This window comes from Copidosoma floridanum, unplaced genomic scaffold, assembly GCF_036245765.1.
Source record: "Copidosoma floridanum isolate Cflo_tuat_1 unplaced genomic scaffold, Cflo_Japanese_pri ptg000004l, whole genome shotgun sequence".
Classification (NCBI taxonomy): domain Eukaryota; kingdom Metazoa; phylum Arthropoda; class Insecta; order Hymenoptera; family Encyrtidae; genus Copidosoma; species Copidosoma floridanum.
The window spans coordinates 3,240,027-3,258,404 of record NW_028321881.1 but is presented as its reverse complement, the minus strand read 5'-3'; positions in this window follow the sequence as shown (position 1 = coordinate 3,258,404).

Below are 18,378 nucleotides of genomic sequence, written 5' to 3'. Positions count from 1 at the left end.
AAGATAATCAATTGTATGGAGAATCCTACAAAATCTCGAACTTTTCTTTCATTTGTAATACTTACTGAAGTGATACATCATCGAAAACCTTCCAAGTTTGATTTGAAGAGCAGTTTTTGCTGGGTGCATCGCTCAACTTTTGTTTCATCTGTTTTTTGCCCAACGTCTCATGTGTTGCTCTTATAAAAGAATGATTTTCATAAGCTCCAACGGTTGATGGATTGTTACTCGATCAATCAAAAGTTTTCCCTTGCAACCTTTTTTAATGTAGCAGTATTTGTGATGTAATGCATTATGAAGAAGGCAATACATGTATACTAATACTGTATAAAGCCGTACAAAATATTTACACAGTTATATTTATATCCCAATTTGCACCCATGAAGATACCTGGGCGCTAACACTAATGTGTTTATGTACGCGTATACGTGTATACTTATACACACATGTATGTATGTGCGTATGTACATGCATGTGTGTGACTATACATGTACACACACACACACACACACATATATATGCATAACTCAGGTATTTGTATCTGTATGGATGTGTATATGTAAGAATACAAATACACACTTTAAGACATACGTATGTGCAATTTCTCCCCACTTCTCTTTAAAGGGAGCTATATTAACAAAAAATATTATAACTTTTTAATTAACATATCAAATTTTATACTGCTCAGTAAATAAAAGCGTTATAGTTTTTTTTTAAGGTACCTTAAGGTACACTTTATAAGTGAAACATACAAAAGTGCTACATATCATCACTGTTGTTACATGTACTACTATTATGACAAGACGTGTCATAAAGTAATTTGTTGGTAATCTGAGATACTAAGCTTTCAGAGATTATAAATGGTCAAGCTATAAGAATAATATCCGCGAAAAATACTAACTTTTTTTTACAATTCTTCTTCTAAACTGAGATGAAATAATTAGTGCTGCGCGTTAGCCAGAACGTTAAGTTCCTTTTTTGTTCCGGCTCAGATGCTGCCTCTCCTCTTGCCCCTAACCACGTACGGACATACTTTGGCTCTTACCTGTACTATATATGGCGAGGCATGAAGGAGTATGAATGTGCTGTACGTCACCACCAGGGACAAAGCCAGGTTTCGTTATTTTATCTTATATGTTAACTTCAGAACTAAATAATAAATAAGACTAGCTCTTACAACCAGAAAACCCAAACTACTTATTTGCCACTTGTTCATTAATAAACCGTTGATTAATAACACAAGCACCTATCACCAAGTAATCTGTAGCACTTACTGGCCCCATTATCAACTAATACATATTTAAGTAAGACGCCTGTTAGTTAATAAGAAGTAGTATTCTTCAGTTACTCAATATTTCCAACGCACCATACAGTAGAAAAGAAGAAATCTGTTAATTAGTTACTGAATAATTTATATAAGAATCAAAGGCCTGTATTGCAGTATGTACATTATGTAATATGAACAATTTTCTAAAGTTATTAATCAAAAATAAAGCAAAAGTGTTCGCTTTTAAATGACATGGGAGTTCGTTAATTTAATGTTGTAATTAACCGTAAAAAACGAAAAACTTTCGATAATAGGCGCCTGTTTTATAAGCATATGTTTTATCAATTAATGAAGGTGTAAGACTTCGGGGTTATCCAGTGATAGGCACTTAATTTAATATTTAAAACCTTTTCATTTAACAAATTAACTAGTAAGCGCCCCATGTAACTTAGTGATAGGTACTAACAGTGTTAATTAATATGACATTAGTAATTAATATGGTCAGTCAGTGCCCTGGGTCAAATGGTAAAATGCACTTTGGTTATAAGTCAGTTATACGCCAATCACTATTAACCAAGCCGACTGAAAAATTCTGCGTGGGCTTGGAATTTACAGTTTTTCAGCACTTTTTTAAATAGCCTGATGCTGATTTGGCATTTGTTTATTTTTTTTTAAGTAGTGACCTGTGCTGCTTACTTCATAGTTAAATAGTAATCTGCTGACGTCTACACTAAAAACCCAAAACTATTATGCGTGTTTTTGAGAGGTCTTAGCCAATGAGCGCAACATCAAGAAAAATTGACATTCGCAATTCGCTATTCCAGTGATAATAACCCTGGGTTGTTCGCCACTTACTGTACAATTTACTCATTTATACATCAGTAAACAATAATCCTAGCGCTTATCACAAGATCATCTAAGGTGTTAGTTTGCCACGTTATTAATAAATAAATTAAAAAATCATAGCACAAGTGCATGTTACCAAATCACCCGGATCACTTTCTAGACACTTTTTTAATAAATATAAAGCTAATAAATTATGTAACCAATTGCCACCACGTAACAAACGTGCCAATTACTTGCCATTTTATTAATTCATGAAGTATTAAGTAAAAACACAAGTGCTTATTACCAAGTAATCTGGGATACTTACTTGCCACTTAATCAATAAATAAAAGAACAATAAATAACCTAAGTGCTAATTACCAGGTTAACATAAGGCACTTGCGGGCGTTTTACTACCATACAACCCGGGACACTGAATAGACACTTTTATAATTATTAAGCGTAAATAATAACACAACCATAAATTACCAGATAACTCGGGGCACTAACTGACTACCTTAATAAACTATAAATCATTTAATATTCATAACCACCAATTAGTAAATAACCTAGGGTGCTTACTGGCCATAGAATAATAAAAGAAATAGAAAATTTATAGTTTAACCGCTAACTACTACGTAACACTGAAGACAATTACTGCCCACTTTATTAATTGATGAAGCACTAAATGTCCACACAAATGTTAATCATGGGATAACCGAGGACATTACTACTAAATAAAGAGAACTATATATAACCTGAGAACCAATCAACAGGTAAAAAAGAGCGCTTACTGGCAACTTTGTTAGTATAATAAAGCATTTAATAATACCCCAAGCGTTAATTACCAATTAATCCAAGACACTTTTTGGTCACTGAAATAATAAATAAATAAAGAAAAATAACGTGAGCGCCAAATACAAAGTAACTTACTGGTCACTTTACAAATAAATAAAAGAGTAATACACAACCTGAGAAGCAAGTTTACGGTAGCACGGGGAGCTTACTGTCTACTTCCTTAGTTACGCACGACCACAAAAAAAAAGTCAGGGTACCTTTTCAGTTCAGGGTACTTATCTTATGTATTATAAGGTTCTGAGTCTGAATCTTGTGTCCAAATTGCTCCATCATGCCACAATTTTTACCTAACCTTAAAAAACACCGGAAGTAAACAGAAAAATCGCAAATTGTAGGCTCTTACTGCAAAGCAATACACAATTAGAATTAATAAACTGACAACTATACTTTTTCTCGTAAATACACTCTGTTAAAGTAATACTTATGACATTGCAAGAAATTTATAACCTCAAAAATCCCCAATACCTTATGACAAAGGCAAAAAAATTAGGATCGATTTCAATTTGTCTATTAAACAGTTGTAGTCATAGTTAGCAACATATCTTAGAATTATGAGAAAGCATGATCACTCTAAATTGTTCCTTAACGTCATTGTTTCAACATAACCTCCAAAAACATCACAGTTCAACATGAAAATTGAGAATTCTTAGCCCTTAGTGCAAGGTAATAAAAGATAAGAATACATAAAAAGACATTTGTATTTGCTATTGCTGAAGTGACCCAACCTTTTTAGTGATATGTAGAACACTGTCAAAATTTTATAACCTCAAAATCTCAAAAATATTACCACCCAAAAGAACGCATAAAATTAATTGAAATTCGTCTATGAAAGGGATTCACGAGTAGTTTGCTCATTATCTTAGAGTTTTTAATAAAAATCTTACAGGTTAAAAATAAATATACTCCTGGGTTTTATACAATAAACGTATATAAAATAAGTCTTTTTTGCTTGAGTAGCGAGTTTTTTTATTTTCGAATGATTTTCGAATGGACTTTCTTTTGTGTAAGATATTTGTGCCTCTTTCCATCATCCAATAATAGTCAGCTAACATTTTCTCATTCCAAACTTCGTAAAATCTCTTTTCAAAGCTTTTTGAGTCCTGATAAAATCTTTCTCCTTGCTCTTCACTAAAAACCTAGGTTTTCTGAAAAATATTCCAAATGCGAGTCTAAGAAATGTGTTTTTAAACTCATGAGGCATCCTGATTCATGAAGACTGTTGACCATTTTCTAAACGATGGCTTTATACTCTGGATTTCTTCTGTTTCCCAAAAAGCCATGGGTAACGTCTTTAAAGTTTTGCCAAGCTATTCTTCGCTTTTCATCTTTTTTTTTTCAATCTCCATCGTTTAATAGAGCTCTAACTAACTCCTGCACTAATTTTGGCTTCTGACAAATGTTAAAATTTTAGAAAAATGTACTTGTAAGCCTTACTATTATTATTTTTTATTGCTTTAGTGAACTGTTTTATAAGTCCCAGTCTTATATGCAAAGGTGGTAGCAATACTTTGTCAACCAGTGTCAAAGTAAGTTTTAAAATATTTTTTTGCCCTGGTGTCATATTTGTTCTGGCTGGCCATTCTTTCTTGACGTAATCCTGATCACGATCTTGGCTGTTTCATTCGCATAAAAAACATGGACACTTAGTAAATTCGCTTTGCTGTCCAAGCATAATTGTAATAATTTTCAGATCACCGCATAGTTGCCAACTGTGCTTTTAATTCAATTTTTCTTATATAAAATGCTGATTTCCATACATTTTCTTTAACACTACAGAGTGTGCTACTGGTATTGGTGCATATACGTTACCATTGTGTAGTACACCTTTTAGAGTTCTTGTTGAAGAGTCTAAAAAAAGACGCCACTCATTTGGATCATATAAAATACTATCGAATTTGCTGATTAGACCATAAATATCTCTGCAGTATACTAAACTCTCTTCTTTTGCGAAATACTGCCTAAACTTACTTTTTCTGTTGCGGTAAGAACTCACTTTAGTTTGTGGCGTCAAACAAGTTTTCTTTTTTAATCTAGAGGCTAACAATTAAGAATTTTCTTTGGACAATCCCAGGTCTCTAATTAAATCGCTGAGCTCATCTTGATCAGACACTTTTTTTCTTATAAGATCTATATCTAAATCCTCGTACTTACTACGTAATACTTCTTCAGCCTCTAATATAATGGTAAATTAATCTTATTACAATGAATACTTGATGAATGTCCATTTAAAATTAACAGACATTAATGTTACCTCCTTCAGATACTTGCACGTCAACATCGTACTCCTCAGATCAATCAGATTTGGACAAGCTCCATTCAGATGGATCTCTAGGTAACCTTTTCGTAGTAAGTTACTGAATCACATTCAGGATATTTCATGTTATGTCTGTTTTTAGAATTGAAAGCCTTAGTCTCACATAAAAAAAAAAAATTAGTATTTTTCATGGTTATCAGGCTATGGCCAGAGCATAGGTTTTGAAAAATGTTTTGCTTCTTTGTTTTCTTTATCAAAATTGGAGGAGGGTGCTCAACATTTTATACAAATCACTTGGGGGGTCCAATAGTTACTCTTTTGCATCTCAATACCATAAAAGTTTTTATACATTTCTCTTCATGTATCTGTGACATTTTTCCTAACTTTAGTTGGTAAATATTGTCCACAAACAAGGTAAAATGTATATCTATTATGACACACAGACCTCGCACTTTAAATAAATCAAATCATCATCCTAAATAAAAGGAAAGGTTTCTGTCAGAAATTGCGGAAATTAATCCAGATTCTCCTTGACTTTGTGATTATCTATGTTCAATAGATAACAACGTTTTATCATCTTTAGTTGTTATTATTAAAACAAATTATCAAAATCCAAATCACTGCTAAAATAAACTATTGATAATTGCGTGAGTATAACGCTCACCTTGATTCTCTGTTACAATATTATAACCTACGTCAAAAAATTTTTAAACAAAATTACATTGAGAATTAAAAATAGTACCAAAACTTACAGAAACTTAAAACTTACGATAGCATAATCTTGTATTTTAAAGACAATGAACATTGTCATACAAAGCAACAATCAACAAGTTTCTTGCGATGTGCAAACTGCCACGGTTAGGTATGTTTGTTTATATCCAGTCAGAGAGATGGTAGCAGACAGCGCGTGGCAGACCCGCTGCTAGCATGGCCGCAGCGGCTCGCGGTTCGTCGTTGCAATACAACATGAAAACAAAAAATCCCTCTTTGTTTATTGTCGATATCTTTGTAAAAAAGTCTAATCTTTTAATGTAGATAGTCCAAAAAATGCCTAAAGTCAAAGTTCATGAAGATATAACATGTTTTTCAAAATTGGGCATTTTTCAAGGTTATAAAGAAGGATTTTAAAAAACGGTTGCCACTACAAGAAAGCTGAGGAAAAAATACGTAAGAGTACGTATTTTGATGATTTTTTAATTAACGTTTTGAGACCGCAACGACGAGTTGAAAACGTCGTGTTTTACGCTCGCGCGGGCCATGTGCACCGGCGCTGGGGCAGTTGACATGATACTTTTCATATGTATGCATATTAACAAATGTAAATAACGTGTATGTATGTAAGCGTTTATGCATATTTTATCTCTAAATCTTTAGAATAAGGGTCAGGCCTTAAGTGGCACTGGGCAATCACTAAAGGATCTGGGGTTACGTAAAACTGATTGTTAAACATTTTTTTTAATAAGCAGGAAGACAAGGCAAAAGTTACAGGGTCCTGTAAATACTGCTGATATCTGAAACAATTCTGATGAAAGCACCAGTCAATACAACGAGAAACGGAAAAAAAGCATAACCGTTGTTATGACAAGCTGGTAAGAAATAGGGTGTCAGCAAAAAAAAGAATTTCTAACAAACAACGTACAACAAGGGTACAAAAAAAAAACTTTTTCGTAAATAAATATACACTTATCTGGTTTTTCCTTTGTTTCTCAAACCATAGTTGTAACTATCATAATTTTATCCTTGAGTTTTAGCAGCGAAGATATTACTTTACCGTTCTTTTGGAGCTCATTGTAGTATAAACATGTAGTACAACAATGTCAGCAAAATATTGAATACTTGATTACTGCCAAATACACGAATTTATAGTCATGAAGCGATGTACGAATGCACAGAAAAATGCTCAAAAAAGCTACACTGTCTATCCACACTGTTATACCAATAACTCTTGTAGTTTTCTCACCAGTTAATACAAGAAATTATTTGTAGCTCTCGTATAACTAAAAAAAATAACAGAAAGATACACGCGTTATGTCATTATAACACAGCCGACCCCGCACGGCTCATCCATTATACTCTTTTTCCATGGCAATACTCACTTGCATAGATTTAACACTTATTATGACACACTTTAATTAGATAAGAAAGAATAGCAGTAAATTTGAACCAGACAAAAATGCAAGGTGTGGCTGAGAACTAACACGTCAGGCAGAGGCAAGAGTTGTTGCACGTGTAAACATGGATGAGAGTTGTCCAGGGACTGCAGTATACGGGAGCAGAGCACTGTGAAGAAGAAGGGGAAAGGAGAGCACATTTTCTTTGCTCTAAGCTATCGACTAATTCAAAGATAGACACAAATATTTATTTCTGTGGTAGCAGAAAAACCGGGAAAAGAAGTAAAGTGATAAGAGAGATGGCAGTTGGCTTAAACAAAAAATTATAGATGTGTGGCAATAACTATAAATATTTTAAACAATTGTCTTAACAACATACTAAAGACTAATTGTTCAACCATATGTATGTTAATCAAACAGACAATGTTTAATGACTATTCTAACTTGTTGAAAACTAATTTAAACTTATAAATAATGACCTAATTTTTATCATACGTTTAAATTCATTCATTGAGCTTAACTATAAGTTATTGACCAAAAAATTGTAATTTCATAAATAAGCACACAAAATAATAAGCCACACAATATTTAAAAGTATTAAATAGAAGAAAATCTAGTTGGTAAATGAAATTTAACTTTTTTCAGTAGGACTCCTTACGTCAAAAAAATGCTTTATAATGTTCGGTCTGACATCTATCGGTTACTAAGGAATTGAATTGCTATCTTCACTACCGATTCAAAATTCAAAATGGTACCTACGTTATCGATAAACTTATTCTGTTTTGACTTTGTAAGTAAAACCAAGCTCGGTCCTCATTGGTGGAAGCTTTTTGAAGTGCTGTCCTCTAATTGGTGGGAGTTTTGTCGTTTGGGAGGAATGTCCATGACTCTTTATGACGCGAACATGGATCCGTCACGTTTGATTCTGTGTGACAAACTAAGCAGCATTTTGTGACCAAGTTTGTTTATATACGTTCTAGACTATGCAAATGTTTGTTCATATTTCAAAAAAATGAATTGTTGTTTCTTAACATTTTAATCTTGCAATAAATTAAGTGGAATGTTAAATACATTATAACAGTCATATTAATTTGATACTTTCAATCATTTTAGTATTAAAAAAAAACAGAGTCTTATGAAGTTTTTTCATTTTCAGAATCAATAACATCTTCTAACTTGATATCAAAGTAGAATTTTTCTATTTGTTCGACATGATGGGGAGCACTCATAGATTTATACGCACCATTAGAATAAGGACATGTAATTGCTAGGGCTTAGAGCTTAAACTGTGAAAAATAAATCATATTATTAACTTGAATGTTGTACTTTTTAAGCCACTTTTTCTTTATTTCTTTCATAAAAAAAATGATCTTAGCCTCTGTGAAATTTTCTTGTAGCACATTTCCAACTTCTGTATAGTTCTTATTAACAAATTTTCAATCTTTATTATGATAGTAGGGCTTACGCCCTGAATTCTTACGTTTATACTTTTGACTCAGCTCGAGCCAAAAAAAAAAATCAGGTGTGGGTCTTAAGACCCCTGAAAGAAGTAAAATATCTTACTTAAATGTTATTAAACTTGGTATTATAAGAACTGAGGGAATTAGAGTACACCTAGTTTGAATACATCTTTAGAAATTCTATATTAAAAAAGTGGAAATTTTTTATATTATTACGTATTCGAGCACGTGCGTGCATAGAATAGGTATACCTCAATATACTACTTATGCTATGAATCGCACATTCTAAGTTATCCTATATTTGCTATGATATATGTAATACATGCACGAATGGTTGGTCATGTAATGTAGAATGATAGAAAAATCTTTTCTATACTGAGGTGAAAGAAGGTACTTTTGTCCCATGAAGCTGGACAAAAATTCTTTTTATTTAAAATTAATATTCGTGCATTCGATATCACATCATATGTATATAATAAATTCTCGTTGAAACTTCTTTATCCGACAAATAAAAGTTTTTTTTTAATTTTGGCTACCATAAGAATAAAATAATTCACTGTATCTAGTTGAGATTAAGGACAACGATGGACATATAGATATTTTTCATTGTTAAATTGTAATTTTTTATGTTATTTGTTTTCTATAAGAACTCATGATCAAATATAAAAGTATACCTATGCTTAACTGAGTTCTACTGATCTCAAAATTGATAAAAAGAATGTAGGTTTTGGTCACGTGACACTTTTTCTTATGATACATTATAGAGAACAGAGAATCAATTAATTTAAAGGTAGTATAAAGAGGTTGTAGCTTTGCCTTTGAAATATGACTTATTATTTTCAGAGTTATTATAATTATTTGTATGCACCCGTGTATCATATTTTTGCACTTTAATAATTATTCTCTACACGTAGAATTATTTTTTGCCTATCTGGCTTCCTATTTAAGATACGACTGGCTTTCTAATTTTGGGAGGTGCCGTTGTAACAAAAATTTTTCGCAGATTTTGTCAATGCATGAATTAGTTCTTCAAACGTCCCATACCAAATAAAAAAAATTTTTTTGACTCGTTTTAAGGAGTTAATTTGTCGTTTTTAACATGTCGTATATTTGACGTACGTTTTTTTGAATTTTAATATATTTACGAAAAGATAAATAGAAAAAAAAAAATTTTCTCTGTTTTTTGAAGACTTCAGAGATCAAGCGATGTTTTGCGTCAGACATTATTTATCTGACAGTACCTTAGCTGTAACAGAGGCCCAGTTAAGCCCGTATTACAGCCACGTTGTGATTTCCACCATGCAGCAGTAGTTATACCCACTACCAACAAAGTGATGCAGCGGTAGAGTTGCAGTCTCGTTGATCTGAAAAGGTAAGCAGAGTTGGCTGCGGTTGGTAATCGGATGGACGACCGCTCGACTGTTATATGTTCGCTTGCGTTGGTAATTTTTCGGCTTGATTAACTGTGTTTTATCGTTATGGTAATGTAAGAAGGAGGTGTGATATACCATACATAGACATTTATTCGGAACTTAGGCAACACATCAGCTAACACACCAGAAAAAAATCAGAATGGGTCCTCCTCGAGTGGTTTCCCAACTAACTGGACTAATTGTCCCAGCGAATGCGGAGAAGAATCCCCTACATCCCCTACCGTGTCCAACCCTCCCCAGTCCCCAAAGTGCCCAGTGCCCAGAGAAGGACGTAGTTGCACTATAAGTTAAAAGACACTTTTTAAGCGTGGTGACTGATGAAAAAATAAAATTTCTTTTTTTTTTGAACTAATGAGAAGTTAATATCGTTTTCAATATTTTTACCATCCAACAACACATGGAGGTTGTTCAGGAATTTTTGTCATTAAAACTGTAGTTTTATGGTAAATTAAATAAGAAACATAAGTTTAATACTTGATATCCTCTAAATATCTAGAGTTAAAGCAAATATTACAGAAAATTAGTGTTCACAATGATGTAAAAATGTTTTTTAATTCATGATGTCCATTATGATGTACATTACTTCAATGGAATATTTATTATAAATTCATTAGATCAATAATTATTACCATCAATATTATTATTACAATTGATCAGGTTACGGGATTACCAAATTGATTACGTTTACATTCTATTTATGAGGATTTTAATTTTTAAATATTGCACTGCCTGATTTTAACGTGCCACCTTCTTAGCGACGCCTGGCATTAGTTTCACTAGCGGTAAGCGGACACGGTCACATTTGTTTTTTCTTCTGCACTCAAGAACACTGGTATTTTCTTTGTTCAGCATTTGAGTATTACCCATACACAAAAAACATAGGCACTAAATAGCCCATGTGCTTGGTTTAACGGTTTCTATTATATACGTAATGAGAAATACGTATATACACATACATGTGTGCGTGTGTATTACATATGAATTTAGAAATCTAAGCAAAAATTCCTGCATTTGTGATAATGATTAAATGTGTGTTTATAGAGTACTCAATCATTTTTAAAACTTCTTTTTATCACTCTTTTCGTTAATAAATTTGCTTTGTTTATTCATATTTTAAACACTTTATACAAAAATTTTACGCATACAGATTTTTACTAGCAACTGCTTTTTACTGTTGTACATAAGTACACCTATGTATACATATATACCTACATGTATACTTCCAGGGCATACATGTGGTGAGTGTTGCATAACAAAGGTATGATATATACCTATACACCTATATAGTTTCTCACAAGCAGCTGCTTACGTATTCGTCTGATTTGGAAGCAGCTCGTCTCGATCTGTCCGAGTTTTATATAGTCGTACCAAATACATACACGCTTAGCAAACGCTCGGCCAGGCTACATGAGAGACGGAGTGGGGGGTGTTGAGTTTTATTTTAGTTACAGAATTTCTGAATTTCATCACCGTGCTCAAAGCCCACCATCAAAGCTATGCAACAGCTTAAAAAATGAATGTAGATGGAGTAATCACGGCGCACTATTGTGTGCATGCAAGAGGGAGGAAGAGAGAGGAAGGGAGGCAGACAAACAGATCCCCTGCCTGCGACGTAAGTCAGACAGTATATATATGTATAAATATTTATACTTGTATGTGCATAGCAGCGTTTGCTCGCTCGCTTGCTTGTTTCATGGGTTAACTCTACATATAATGCACACCTAAAGAAGTTTCACCTCAAAAACACATGGTTTCAACATAATTGCTTAGCGGACAAATTACCAATTTTTTAAACACATAATCATTGCTTGGCTTTTCAAAACTTTGCAATTTTGCTACATACTCTATTATAGCATTGACTTACTTATATGATTACTGCTTTTTTAGTTTATATGAACAAGTTTAGACAAGGTGTTTTACATTCTCACTTACGGCATTATATCAACCATCCAATCATACAGACTCAAATAATAAGCAGCTGTTCCTTGTGGATAATTATCTCTCAATTTGAATTCTTAATGTACATCAACTTGGGTGCTTGTTGAAGCTTCATTTTGTTCTAAACAGTCAATAACGAGGAGTGGAATATACATAATAAAATCATTTTTGTTAATCATGATTTTTCTTGACCATCATAGAGATTTTAAGAAATCTTATACATATTGTAGAGTAAATAAACTAATTATGATAAATATGGAGAATAAGTTCACCATAGTAGTAGTACTGAGAGATTAGAAATAAGTTAAAATTACTTCTGTTTCAGTGATTAAAAGCGACTAGCTTTAGCAGCTTTCCGACCTTTAGGATTTGTTTGAAAGCCTTGAGCGAAGAAGCACGGCTTTTTCAGATGACTTAATGTTTCTATGGTTCCAACATCATTTTACAGTTATTTCATTAAAGGAATATTCATAGAATTTATGTTGAAAAAAAAAAGTATCCAACTACTTTTTTTTTTGATATCTTAAAAAATACAAGTGTTCCAACTTTAAATATGTCAATTTATTTGACTTACAAACTTTTTTTTAAATTACATGTTCTGAATTCATGCCAGATACCAAATTTTTACCAAATGTACTTTTGCAGCTAAAGGTCTGAACTTCAAGAAAAAAAAATTTTTTTTTTAAATATTAGGAAATGTATTCTGTGTTACATAATTAAATTGTTTTAATTGATTTTTAACAATAAATCCTAAATCAAATAACGTGTCTCGTATCTTAACTATATTCTCTGTCCGATTTAACGTCAAAAACATATGTTCAAATTATGTTATCTTTTTGATTATTATTAGTAAAATAAAGAGTTGTATTGTGCATCACGATCAAAAAACTATTTTTTTCTGATGTTAAACTTGTTTAAAGAAGAAGATTCTTACCTGTATCAGATGTAAAAGCTGTAGACAATTGAAAGACTTACATCTTTTGTCGACACTATTCTTTTACATGCTGAATTAAATAACAATAAATGTGAATGATTCTCTTTATAGAAATTATTTTCTTTTAATTTGTTTAAAAAAATTATTGGGTGATAATTTTCTGAACTAAATCTTTAGACAAGTTAAAAAATAAATTTTAATTGAAAAAAAAGTATTGTCAATCGTCGGAAGAAAAATCTATTTAATGCGTCATGTAATAACAAACTGTTGATAACATTAATAAGAGATTAAAGGGTTATATTTGACATATATTTATTATTATATAGGTAATAATGTTTCAAATACACGATAGTTCGTCCTTTTCAAGTCCAAATATAGTAATAGTAACGTTGCAAGAGAAATTCATGTGTCTATACTCGAATCGACGTAGACAACTTGCTTTTAGTGTAGACACATTGCTTTCATCTTTCACGTTACTGTAAGAAAATTCAGACTTAAAAACTACTTTCTATTGCGTAGTTGAAACGTTGTCACCCATTTGTCAAAAAACATATAAGTAGCATAGCTTTTGACTTACTTCCTTGTGTTATCTCCTTCTCCCATTGTTATTGGATGCTTTGTTTTGAAGTAACCTTGTTGGTTCAATAAGCCATTATAGCCATCAAAGTCTTAGATAAATTATAAGAAATGTCAGAAAAACGGTTTTGTGTGATAAAAGATTAAATATCTATAAAAAAAGGAATATTTCTTCATATTTTACATAGACTTTGTTGGAATTAACACATATGTCTCGAAAAATAAGCACTTTTTTTTACAGTTGTATAATATATTTTACTTTAAAGTTCTCAAAAGCAGTTTAATTTTATGCAGTGAAAATATCTTAGCTTCTAGTACTTTATAAGATATTATAATTGTACCCTGATATTTTAAGGTTTCCTCAATCTTTATGGCTTTTGTGAGCTGTTACAATACCAGTTTTCTTCATCCGTAGTGTTCACTATTTGTAAAATAGTGACAAGTAATGCTTGGCAGTAATTTTGTCACTTGAGTAAGTAGTCATTGTGGCACCCCAATAGGTCTGATTATTCTCTGAAGACTTGCTTTCAGTTCTAGTTGTTTTAAAGTTCCACCTACTCTGTGATAGGATCCTTTCTAATTTCCAATGAAAAAAATGCCAGTAGACAGCAGTAAACAAACAGGGTGTGTTCTGGACCAGGGTCAGTCCCTGCCCTGGAGCTAATACAATCTTAGGTTAGTTTCTTAGCACAGCTTAGGGTCAGTTTTCGCCCAGGAGCGGGAACAGTCTTGGGTGAGTCCCCTAGCATAGTTGAGGGCTAGTCCCTGTCCGAGAACTGGAACAGTCTTAGGTTAGTCCCCTAGCACACTTAAGGGCAAGTCCCCACCCAGGAGCTGAAACAGTCTTAGGTTAGTCTCCTAGCATAGTTAAGGGCTAGTCCCTATCTGGGAACTAGAACAGTCTTAGGTTAGTCCCCTAGCACAATTAAGGGTCAGTCCCCACCCGGAAGCTTGAACAATGCCAGCTTTGAGCCTTGATCTACGGAAAGCTACATGACCCCCCCCCCCTATTCAAACAAGGCCCACTATTTTTTTTATACTATTTGAACAGGTAGCACTGCTGCTATTATTACAGTAGAGATCCTCCCCCTCCTGTAATGATCAGAGCCTTAACCACGCTTACCTGTGAGGTACAGCCATTGCTTTACCTTTCAATTAAATGTTTACTCCCTATCGATGGAGTCAACAGCTAGAGTGTAGAATTTAAAGAGCTATCCTATGGTGATTACATAGCAGTGAAAATTTTTATTTTCCATGGAAATGGTTGTGTGAATGTAAGCTGTAAGTGCAATAGGCTGAACGTCTCCAATTCATAGAACTATAGCTAACTCTTCAACACGAAATCGTCCATAGGCTGTTTGAAGCCTTTCATATTAACAACATTGTCCATTTTTTTCAGTTATTATATTATTTCCTATTTCTAATGGATTGTCTGTTATACTTTAAATTTATTTATTTTTGAGACAAGATTTTTTTTATCGCGGGTGACTAACGTTTTCCTATTTCACATTGCTACTAAAGTTTCTACTGGTGGACTTCCTCAACACATCAATTTTCAGCCTAAGATTGCTAGTGAATAAATAAGCTTGACGTCTGACTGTAGTATTTTTATAGTGATCTACCACATTACTATCTTAAAGATTATAACTCCACCACATTCTACATAAGTTCTTACCATCCCTTTTCAATGAGTTGTACTTAATAATGCAATTACGTAAGATTAAACAATAGGCTGATAAAAAAATTTTCATGAGACTAAGACTTTAAAGGACTCATTTTTGCTTACAGAAATCCATGACAATATGGCCTAGTAGCGTCCCTATTAAAATGTCTGGGCAGCACTCCTTAAAGCATTATACTGGGCTTACGTGCGTGCTGCTACTACATATGAGCAGTAGCTCCACTGCTGTAAGATATCTGTACATACGTACATCTAGAAAATGATACGCTTCAGAGAATATCTTGAAACATGCACACACTCTCATACCTTACGTTATTATCCACAGATACAAGTGCTTATTATCAGCTATACTTCAGGAAATATCAGATGACGGCCAGAAAAAATACATCTTTGATGCTATGAAAAGTCTATTTACTTTTATCTCTCAAGTATTACGCAAAAATTTCTCCAAATATTGTTATTAGCTAAGATAGAGAATTATTTTAAAACATGATATTCCTAAACGTACATTTACATGCTGAAAGTATACGTTGCTACTGTTCATTAGTAGCTTTTATACTGTAAGGTTTGTGTGTGTGTGTGTGTGTGATGTGCAAGTTCGTGTGCAGTAAATGCTACACCAAAAAGAAGCTGTTTAAGTATGTGAGCACACTTATACTTCACATTATTAAGTACAGCTACAAGTGTTTGTGATCAGCTATGCTCAAGCTGGCTCATCACACGTGTACTTTCAGATTTCGTGATATCAGACCATCATACCTACAAACATCCGGTCGTGACGCTGCCATAGCACAAATAACTTGTGTCTTTTTATACATAATTATGTATTAGATAACTAATACCAAAATACTACCTGGCACACCCAAATTTTTTTGATATCGTTGTTTTCAATCGCTTATAACTTCTACTTTAACTCCTAACTGTAAACAGAGAGTTAAGGTATATTTTTAAAAATATCGTCACATTTTTAATTAATTTTGTGTGGCCCTCTATAAAAGCCCAAGTTGAATATGAATTTTTGTAAGACTTGTTTACAAAAAATTGCCTGGCAACTTGGCTTAAAATTTTTACAAATAATTCGGTTCATATTCAAGCATAATTCCTCCAATTTTCGTTGATACTTAAGGTATTTAAATTTCGGAATGTGCCACCTTAAGAAAGCATCAAGTGACGGCAAATGACAATACATTTTTGACGTTAAAAAAGTCCGTTGATTTTTATCTTTTAAGTATAACACAGAGGATACTAAGAATGACATATGTACCCACCCTCTCCTATAGGTATTACGAATCGAGATAAAAACTATGAAAAAAGTATGAGTTATAAAATTTTGTATTGCAGCTGCTTATTATTTGAAGCAGTGAATTTTTACATCTAGAGATTCTTTAAATGTTAGTAACCAATAATTAAAGCTCTCTTATTATAAGTGTTTATCGACTTATCTGGGAAAGTCAATACGACAGCATCTTTCTATTTTCTATGCTCTTCAACTTATCTTTTGCCCGGATGTTAGAAATTTGATCATTTCTAGCTATGACAGTCCATTGACTTCTGTTTCAAAAGTCAAAATACAAGAAGTTGCATCTTATTTTTCATTATTTGCTGACCTATAAGATAAAACTGTTGAATATTAATTTTTTTATTAACTACTTGTTACTCTAAGATAAGTTTATATTTTTAAATGTTATATGCAATCAAGGGTAATGAGCATTTTAATTAGTAAAAATTGTTTGAATTATGAATTATATAATACGTTAAATTTAGTGTCACGCTAAGAAATAGTCAGAAAGTGATATGTATCTAATTTTATCTATATATCATAGTTTATATATTGACAGTGCATAAGATTGATCAGGCAAGTGTTTTTATTTAGAAAATCAAAATACAGAATTTTTAGATTTTTTTTTTCTTTGTTCATCATTTAGAAACAAGCATTGATCTTTTATTTGATTGACAATTATTAAGTACTATAAAGTATGTTTATAATATTTTCAAATGTTGTATGCATTTAGATATAATCAAGCATTTTAATTTATGAAAACTGTATTAATTATAAATTATATAACTTATTGAATTGCGTATGTATTGAAAAAGAAGTTGTTTTAGGAGTAGTTGTTGGGATTAACCGGATCAGATTCTTAGAAAGTATTGCATGGATATTATACGAAACACAATGATAGTGTCTATCGACTCAACTACTTGTTTATACCTTTATACATGGTGAAGTGGAGTAGTCGTGGATGGGATTCACTAGAGGGGATTAACTAGAAAGAGTTCTATGTAGATAATTTAGGGATCTACTTACAATGGATTATAAATACTGCTGCTGGATTATTGCTAATTATTGTTCTTTTGAGTTGTCAAGCAAGATGACATCCACCAAGTAAGAGAAGCAGACCATACGAGGCTCAAGACCTGTTCGTTTGAGTAGAGTCAAGGCAGTTCTTTAAAATACGATGATAATGATGAGCACACATCTTTAAATAACTTTGAAAAGTTAAAATGTTATATTACACGTCAATTTTTTATTTACAAATGGTATCTTAAAACAACGAAGAGAGAAAAGCTTTATTACCAGCTAATAACATAAGTAAGTCTTACAAAAATTTTTTTCCAAGTATACACACACCACACATATAAATGTGTGGTGTGTGTATACTTGGAAACAAATTTTTTTCTGAAACTAAATTTAAGACTTCTTTTTGTTAAGTAATGTTTTTTATGTGATTATTAAAGTTTGACGTGTGGCGCTCAATTAACTTCCATAAAACTTACTTAACTTATGCATTAAAAAAATTAATATGACAACAGTTTTAAGTAATAGAGAGTTCTACTTTTTGTACAAAATTTTATAAATTATTATACAGCACTTTATTTTGAACGATATTCTTCGAAACTGAAGTAGGTGAAGATGTTCAAGGGTCTTTATTGAGTTCCATAACTGCATTTACGTAATTTTTTTATAGATTTTCTGTAATTGTATGACCATGCAGCTTTTTTCATGATATAGTGCTATACGTCTGGCTAATAAAGGTACTTTT